The sequence below is a fragment of the Desmodus rotundus genome, chromosome 5 (genome assembly GCF_022682495.2).
Source record: "Desmodus rotundus isolate HL8 chromosome 5, HLdesRot8A.1, whole genome shotgun sequence".
NCBI lineage: Eukaryota > Metazoa > Chordata > Mammalia > Chiroptera > Phyllostomidae > Desmodus > Desmodus rotundus.
Genome location: NC_071391.1, coordinates 60,408,775 through 60,418,248, shown reverse-complemented (window position 1 = coordinate 60,418,248; position 9,474 = coordinate 60,408,775). Strand labels below are relative to the sequence as shown.

General features: G+C 38.9%; 1 pseudogene; it reads right to left on the bottom strand.

Annotated features, from left to right (window-relative positions):
* Positions 1–2,187: 2,187 nt before the first annotated feature.
* On the bottom strand, positions 2,188–4,522 carry LOC112315874 (tubulin alpha chain-like 3; annotated as a pseudogene).
* Positions 4,523–9,474: the final 4,952 nt, after the last annotated feature.

Here is a 9,474-nt window from a genome sequence, read left to right as displayed (position 1 = left end):
TTTTCTTAGATAAGTCCCTTTAAAATTTCCTGTAATAAGGGCTTGGTGATGATGAACTCCTTTAACTTGACCTTATCTGGGAAGCACTTTATATGCCCTTCCATTCTAAATGATAGCTTTGCTGGATAGAGTAATCTTGGATGTAGGTCCTTGCCTTTCATGACTTCAAGTACTTCTTAGCAGCCCCTTCTTGCCTGTGAGGTTTCTTTTAAAAAATCAGCTGATAGTCTAATGGGAACTCCTTCGTAGGTAACTGTCTCCTTTTCTCTTGCTGCTTTTAAGATTCTCTCCTTATCTTTAATCTTGGGTAATTTAATTATGACGTGTGTTGGTGTATTCCTTCTTGGGTCCAGCTTCTTTGGGACTCTCTGAGCTTTCTGGACTTCCTGGAAGTCTATTTCCTTTGCCAGATTGGGGAAGTTTTCCTTCATTATTTATTCAAATCAGTTTTCAATTTCTTGCTCTTGTTCTTCTCCTTCTGGCACCCCTATGATTTGGATATTGGAATGTTTAAAGTTGTCCCAGAAGTTCCTAAGCCTCTCCTCATTTTTTTTTGAATTCTTGTTTCTTCATTCTGTTCTGGTTGAATGTTTATTTCTTCCTTCTCCTCCAAACCATTTACTTGAGACCCAGTTTCCTTTCCTTCACTGTTGGTTCCCTGTATAATTTTTCTTTATTTCACCTTGCATAGCCTTCACTTCTTCCTTTATTTTGCATTTGTATTCAATCATTTCTGTAAGCATCCTGATTGCCAGTATTTTGAATTCTGCATCAGATAGGTTGGCTATCCTCTCATTGCATGGTTCTTGTTCTGGAGTCTTGATCTGTTCTTTTATTTAGGCCATATTTCTTTGTCTAGGTGCTCTTGTTATGTTGTAAAAGGTGGAACTTTAGGTATTCATCAGCGTGGGTAACCCACATAGCTGCATTGTGGTGCTGCCTGTGGGATAAGGGTCAGAGAGGGAACAATGCCATTTGATCGACTCTCAGCCAACTTTCAGTCACTTCCCCCATTACCAAAAAGCAAATTGGGCCTTTTTGGTACTGATTCCTGGGTGGGTGGGTATGTGTATGTTCTAGGTCCCTGTGGGTCTCTCCAGTGAACTCTCCTGTGAGGCTGGGAGTTTCTTCTGTAGCCACAACCCGCACAGGTTTTTACAGCCAGAGGTTTTGAGACCTTATTTTCCCACAACCCTGGGTAGCGTGGTCTGTCTTGCTCCCCACTTGTTCCTCCTGGCTTATCTGCACATGAATGTGGGACCTTCCAGGCTGCCAGCCACTGCCTTGCTACACTTCCTCTCCATCCTGGCTGTCTATCTCTGCCCCTCCTATCAGTCTGAATGAGTGTTTCTTCTTTAACTCCTTAGTTGTTGGACTTCCATACAGTTTGATTTTCTGTTAGTTTTGGTTGTTTTTTGTTTTTAACTTTGTTGTTGCCCTTCTTATAGTTGTTTAAGAAAGCAAAGCATATCTACCTATGCCTCCATCTTGGCCGGAAGTCTAAACCTCTGAGATGGCTCTGATGCAGGGTTCTGTGTGCCACACTTTGAGAATTCCTCCTCAAGGAAAGAAAGCTGAAAGAGATCACTTTTGCCTTCTGAGCTATGGGACACACAGATTCAAATTTGTGAAAGAACAAAGAATATTCTTTCTATTTGTTTCTACAAAAAGCAAACTGAGACCTTAAGGCCCACATATGGAAGGAAAAGAATCATGCTGCAAATGGTCATTATTTAATCAATGTACAAAATACAGACATGGAAGAAATAACATTAATGAACAATATTGTGCTGTTTTCCATGTCAAGTATAGGACAGGGAAAATATCCACTTTAGGGTTTCATAGTGTTTGGTTGAAAAAGCAAAGACATAGCCAGGTTTCCATTCTGACAAAAAAAAAAAAAAAAAAAAAAAAAAACAAGGAAAAAAAAAAAACAAATCAAAGAACCCAGACATGACACAGAAAGGGGTCCAAAGCTTAGAAGGTTCATGGGTAGCAGTGCTGAATTATACTAACAGACAAGAAAAGATGTGCTCATTGTTAATATTGACTGGTTTAATTTGGTGTGAAACTTATGTTCTTATTGATTTGATTTCTTTCTTCTTCTAAAGAAGTGAACTCTACCCACTAACCGTATAATATCTTGAAAAGTAACACTAGTCTGACACTTACCATTCATTTTCACCATCACATATGCATCAGAAACTGCCTCACCTCCCCATAGTCCTTCTGCAGAGCTGCCAGATCTCTGGCCTCTGTCCACTCCTCTTCTTCCATGCCTTCTCTGATATACCATTGTAGAAATGCCCTCTTGGCACACATGAGGCCAAACTTGTGTTCCAAGTGGGCCCAGGGCTCTACAGCTGCCGTAGTGTTGCTCAGCACGCAGACAGCCTGCTGTACCTTTGCCAGTTCCCCCTGGCATCATCATAAGTGGTTGATCATTGAAGTCTACCCTGAAACCACTTAGACAACAATCTGCAAACTAAACAGAGTTCTTCGACTTCATGGCTGCAGTTGCTGCATTCACGTTTTTAGGGACCATGTCTTCTCTGCAGAGTAAGCAGCAGGCCATGTACTTCCTCAGTTGAGGATCTCACTTGACCAGCTGGTTGGCAAAGTCAAAGCAAGTAGTAGTGATGTCTGACATGGAACAGTCCTTGTGGTGGGCATTGTTAGCAGAAATGATGAGGTCAAAAGCTGTCATGGGGAAATGTATTCTCTGGTAGGATGCTAGGTTGGTCTGAAATTTAATTAGATCTACATTCAAGGGCCCTTCAAATTGGAGGGAAGCATTAATGAAAGATATTGTCTCACCTATCAACCTATTACTGATGGTGTAAGGGGGACATTCAACACTCAGTTTATGATGGCCTATGTCATATAGGGCCTTGTTGTCCACCATGAAGGTAAAGTCAGAGTGCTCTAATGTAAACTGGGTGGTCAGGATGGAGTTGTGAGGTTCTACTACATCAGTGAAGATCCTGGGGTCTGGGTAGACAGAAAACTCCAATTTAGTCTTCCTGGTATATTGTATCAAGAACTCTCAATTCAGAGAAATGTAAATCTCGATCCAGTGCCTCTTCCAAATCTTTGAAAAATCAAAAATCCCTGCAATCCACCACACTATTCTGTCAGTTTTGGGATCCTCTCTTGCACAAGGTTGATGATCTCTGACCCCACAGAGTAGTGGCTTCGCTTGTAGTGGTCTGTAGCATCCTCCTTTCTGCTAATGAGCTGCTCTGAGTGGAAGAACAAGCATTGTTTGTATGCTTGAATCCCATCTATAACAGCTGGCTCTAGGTCAATGAAGAGTGCTCTGGGCACATGTTTCCCAGCTCTTGCCTCACAAAAGAAGGTATCGAAGAGGCATCCATATGCTCCATTTTAGCAATTTCCAACTATCCTTTTTACTGTTGAGAACAAAGCCATCTGGATGGATTCCATGTTCCATGCAATAGAGTTTCCGGCAAGCAAGCATCCCCCAATCTGGACACCAACTTGGCCCACGTGAATTGAAATGCACTCCCTCGTGCTGAAGGGACTCCCTGGTAATGAGTCTAATTTTTTTTATTTTTGATAGAGTAGTAAATGAGTTTGTTTTTTAAATTTATTTTTCTGATAGTTTGTTATTGGTGTATAAAAATACAATTGATTTCTGAATATTAATTTTGTATCCATCTACCTTATTGAATTAATTTATTAGTTCTAATAGCTTTTTTAATGGAATCTTTGGGGTTCTCTATCATCTGCAAAAAACAACAGTTTTACTTCTTCCTTTCCAATTTAGATACCATTTATTTATTTTTTCCTGTATGATTGCTGTGATTAGGACTTCTAAAACCATGTTAAACAAAATTGGTGAAAGTGAACATACTTGTCATGTTCTGGGTCTTAAGGAAATCCCTTTTAGCTTTTCCCCATTGAGTATGATATTAGCTGTGGGCTTGTCATATATGGCCTTTATGATGTTGTGGTTCAATATCTGCCAATCACTTCACATGATCACCACATAGACAAAATGAAGGATAGAAATCATGTGATCATATCAATGGATGCAGAAAAGGCATTTGACAAAATCCAGCATTCATTTATGATAAAAATTCTCCATGGAAACAGAGGGACTATAACTCTCAGTCTTAAACTCTCAGGTGCTTTGATGCACTGGATGAATCTCTCCTTTCTTCTCTTGGCTTCTGGAAACTACCTTCTCGGTTCTCCTATTTCCCTTAGTTGCTTTACTGGTTGAGCTCATTTTTTCACTAGAGTTCACTGAAGTTTAGTTCTTAGATCCCTTCTCTTCTCTATCAACACTTACTCCCAAGGTTATATTGCCCAATCTTATGGATTTAGATATTACCTGTCTGTTAATAATGCTCAAATATCCTTTCCACTGAATTCAGGATTCTATTCACTGTTACTGGACATCCTCACCTGTACTGTTAATAGATATCTCAAATATAACATATCCTAAGTTGGACTCTTGATATCCAGCTCCTCCAAACCTGATCTTCCTGCCCATTTCCTTATTTCATTTAATGTCAACCTATTTCAATTGCTTAAGAGCCTAGGAGTCACCCCTGAGTGACTTTTCTCTTTTTCTCATATACATTTGATCCATCAATCAGTACTTTCAAATATATAAATAATCTTGTATTCTTCTCCCACCACCAACAACTCTTCTCCAGGTGGCCTCCATCTGTTTCCTGGATAAACAAAATGCTGTACTTTTGATCTCTCTGATTTAGTACTTGCCTACCTCCTATACTTCATTCTGAACATAGCAGCAAGGCCGGACTGAGTAGGTCACCTGTACGCAAACTCTACAATGGCTTCCCACCATTCTCCTTGTAATGGCCAACAGGCCCTGCATGATTTGGCCTCCATTTTTTTTTTTTCAGACCTAATTTCTTCTGCCTTATGTGGGCCTCATTCATTAGTCATACTGTGCTCCTTGATGTTCTTCACACTCCATGTACGTTCCTACCACAAAGCTTGTATTCTTATTGTCCCCTCTGTTTGAAACACTCTTTCCCTAATTCCTACATGTCTCCCCTGTTACCTCTTTCGGGCTTTTGCTAAAATATCAGTTTCTCAGGGAGGTTTTTTCTGATTACCATATTTAAAATTATACCCTTCCCAACACTACCCATTCCTCATCCCTGATCAATATTTCTTAATAATATTTAAAGTCATCTGACTTACTATATATTTTACTTATTTATTTTTTGTCCTCCCTTCTAGAATGTAAGTACAATGGGGGCATGGATTTTGTTCACTGTTTTATTTCCAGTACCACAAAGAATATAAGTGATACTTGAATACTTCAAAATGAACAAATCTGTTTTTTCACCCCAGTTCTTAACAGTAGAAATAAGATTTGAGAACATTAGGAACACCCCCGTATTCTTGAGCAGAAGTTGTGCATACTCTTTCTCTGTATAGGGCCAAGTTGATCAATACTGAAGACATATCAGTGACCGTCATACCCATGGAATGAAATTTAATAAAAACATATTTAGATGCTAGATGTTTTATATATAAATATATTTTAATATAATAAATATTTGAGAGAATGAATCAAGACCTTTTGCTTTTTAAGTCATGTGGATTCACAAACCCTTATTAATATTAAGTTAAAAAGTTCTTGTTCTCTCTGAAGCCTTTCTGACTTCCCAGTCACTTCTTCCTCAGCATATTTTACACATATTTTTATTTTAGCCCTCATCACATTGTATTATAATTCCCTGGAATGAATGAATTTCCCAAGGCAGGCATTGATGTTCCTGAAGAAAGAGATAATAGATACCTATGTTTGCATCCCCAGTTGCTGGAACTGCTTTTGTCACCTAGGATGTTTTCTTAAATTTGTTGACTAGATTATGTAATTTAGACTCAGATGGCACAAGATTGACACTAATTCACTGTTATTACAAAAAAAAAGAGAATTACTATAAAACACAGCTTTGTAGATATATAAATGAGGACAGGAACCAGACAAGACATTCTCAAAAATTATAACATATCCTCCAAGTTTTGGATTTAATTACCCTGGGAAAATGTTAAACAAAAATAGAAAGGCGCTTTATTTTCATTACTCCCGTACTTTGTATTACCCTGATTTAGACACCAGATGTCACTAGGAGACTGCGGTCCACGTCACTCTTTCCAGTAAACAAGAAGGAAATAAAGACTCGACGTGAAACAAGGAGCAAAACCTTTTTCCTTGTAGAAATTCTTCTGAATGCTATGCCTAGTAGTTCCGTATTTTATCTCAGAACTGATTTTGACATAGTCTAGTGTAGAAGAAAGAACTCTGGATTGTGAACCAGAGATCATATGTTCTAGCCCCTTCTTTACCTTTCTGGACTCCAAAGGAGTTCCTTATCTGAAAATAAGTAAGACAAAAGAAGGTGATTCCTATGACTTTCTAGTTCTAACTTCTGATGATTCTGTTCCCTCCTCTTGCTAAGTACTTACAGTCTGGGAGGGGCTCTTCATCTTCGTGGTGACTGGGAAAGTGGGCTCCCGTGAGAATGGTGGGTGCTTGTTACACAGTCAGTTTTATTCTAAACACAGGCTCCCCTGGATTGTGACCAACTATGAAGCCGAAAACCCTTTATGTTCTTTCTCACTTCCACACAATCTCCAGACGTTGGCTTACATGTGTGAAATCCGTTTTCCATCTAGAAAATGCTTCATTTTTATTATAAAACCATTACACAAAACTTGTTTAAGAAGTCATGTGTGACACTGTAAGCGACAGTCATTTTTTGGGTTTCGCTTTTACTAGGAAACAAGTTATTTATCTCAGGTATTTCCGAATATCTATTCTGATTATTCTCCTTGTTTGTTACCAGTTCTCTGAACTGCCCATCATTCACTTACCTAAAACATATACAGCTTAATCTTTTATTCATCGTGTTCCATGGCAGCCTGCAATCATAAACTACTTGTAGACGCTTCAGACACTGTTGTGTGAGTGCCTCATTGATCCCTTTCTGTGCATATTTACTGGTTAGATATTTACATGGCATATATTTCATTTTGTGGTGAGGGTTCTCACATTCTCTTATCATTCCTACGTATTTCGTTTACCCAGGGTTCAGCCACAGGGGAAGTATTTTTTAGAATAACCTGAATTAGATGGAGTCCCCCTCAGCACTTAGAGCCACTATTCTATCACCAAAATTATAGAGACCAAGGTCACAAATAGTTTTTTTAAAGAATTTATTCATTCCTGGAATGTATGTTGAGTATTTACTAAGTGCTCCATGCTGTTGATAATCTGGGGTTTAGATAACAAATAACACACAGTGTGACCTGGACAGGTGACGACTGCCACAGTGCAGCTATGTGCAATGGGGCAATGGCCAGCTAGAGGCAGGCAAGCCTAACCTGCAGGGGAGAACCAGAGAGGGCTCACAAAAGCTTTACACATGTACCCTTGAACTGACTTTCAAAAAAAAAGTCAGGAGGTTTGAATGGGAGGTTGGGAGACTATTCCAGAGGGGGCAGCAGAGACAAAGAAACAGACTGCATCTTAAATTGGAGAACTGCATGCACATGGTCTGTGCTCACTGGATAGTAAGTGACAGGAGTGATTTGCTAGAATGTCAGATAATTAATACTACCCATTGCTTTCTCTTTGAAATGTATAGAATCTTCTCTTGCCTTTTCCTTTCTCTTTGTGTATTTTGGTACTATTCAAAGGTCAGTTCAGGTGTTTCTTACAGAACTGTTCTTCATGATCTTTGATAATTTATATAAAACCTACATTATGTATGTCTGTGATGCATTGCTACTTTTCACTTGTTACTCGTTTACTTGTGGGCCCTTGCCTCAGGTAGTTCCCCAGGTCATGTTTGCACTGAGCAGTCAAATTGAGTTATTATATGGATGCTGGAAGGAAGAAGAAAAGAATGGGGAGAGGAAGGAAGGTAGGTAGGAAGGAAGAAAAAAGCAAGGAGGAGCAGAATTAATGTTGTAATAAGAGATGGAATTAACATTTTTAAGGGTATGTTGGATTCTGAAAAATACATATAAATTGTTAGTGATATAGCTGAGCAATCTGAATTACATGAAGGTTTTAGAATATTTATCATTGTCCAGGACTCCCCTGGGCACATGAGACAAGATGAAGCCCCAGGGTGGATATACATATAACCCTATACATGCTTATTGATTGTGTTTTGTGAGGAAAAACAACCTGGTAGAGAACTCTGCTCCACAATACTGGGCATGGAATTTAAACTCGGCATGTATGGATTATATAAAATAATATAACATTCTAATATTAGATACCAAAAGAGACTCCTAAGAAGGCAATAGTGCAGGTTCTTTCATTGCATTGCCTTAATATTTTTAAGTCAAACTGCTTTTTGTTTCAAGGCAAACTTGAAGGGGGAGCTTTTGCAATGGTAACTTCCAGAGATAAATAAGCCACCTAGGGGAAGGGTTAGGAAAGGCTGCAGTCAGGCAGTCATGGGCGTGGGTCCGTGTGACCTTGAGCAAGGTGTTTCTACTTCTCCCCCAAGCTCAGTTTCCTTGCCTGTAAAATGCAGGCAATAATAATAAAAGTTTCTACTCTTTGGGATTTAGGTTGATTAAATGAAATGGAGTATCTAAAGAACCCAGTATGTGCTTGACACACAGTGAGTGCTGGTAAATAATAGCCATAATTATTATGGACAAGACTGGAATGGTTAAAAAAAAAAGACTGGACTGTAAGTTAGAGAATGTGAAGTCTAGTTCTAGCATCATGATTTACTTTGCTATGTCACCTCAGTGACACATATCCTTTTTCTGATCTTTACAATGGAGAATTCTACCTACTGTACCTATCTGGCAGCATCACATGAGACAACGTATGCAAAACACTATACAATCTAAGGAATCATTTTTATTGCAGCACTGATTTGAAAAAATGCAGAGTTCCAGGCCCTCAAGATTGAGCATCTGTGCCCTGTTCTGCCTGACAGCCTAGGGCTAATCTACTTGCAAAGTTTTAGTGCTCTGGATGCTGAAAACAGCATCACATGGCACTGTGCAAAGTACAGTGCCCATTTAATTGGTTTATGAGGGTTCACATGCCAAAGGTGAGAGTCTAGTTGAAAGCTTAGCAGTGCTGTGTGGTGTCTTGTGATACGTTACAATTTGAAAGAAAATGTGATATGGAGTTTTGTTGTCATGGTTATCATAAGGTTTCCAGTCACTATTGAGTATTACTCTTTGCAGGTTGTTTAGTCAGTCATTCTACCCACTACTATTAGGAAATGATATGATTTAAAGATACTACTCTTTGATTCTTTTAACTGCAATTAAGCAAGGTGCAGCACTAACATTTTCTTTTATTATTGCCAAAACTCACTTTCAAATAGCAACTTTTTTCCAAATATTTTCTTCAAATCATGCTTTCGGGCTTCAGGAGAACTTGGAGGCCACCAAACCAATACTCCCTCTTTAGAGCTCAGG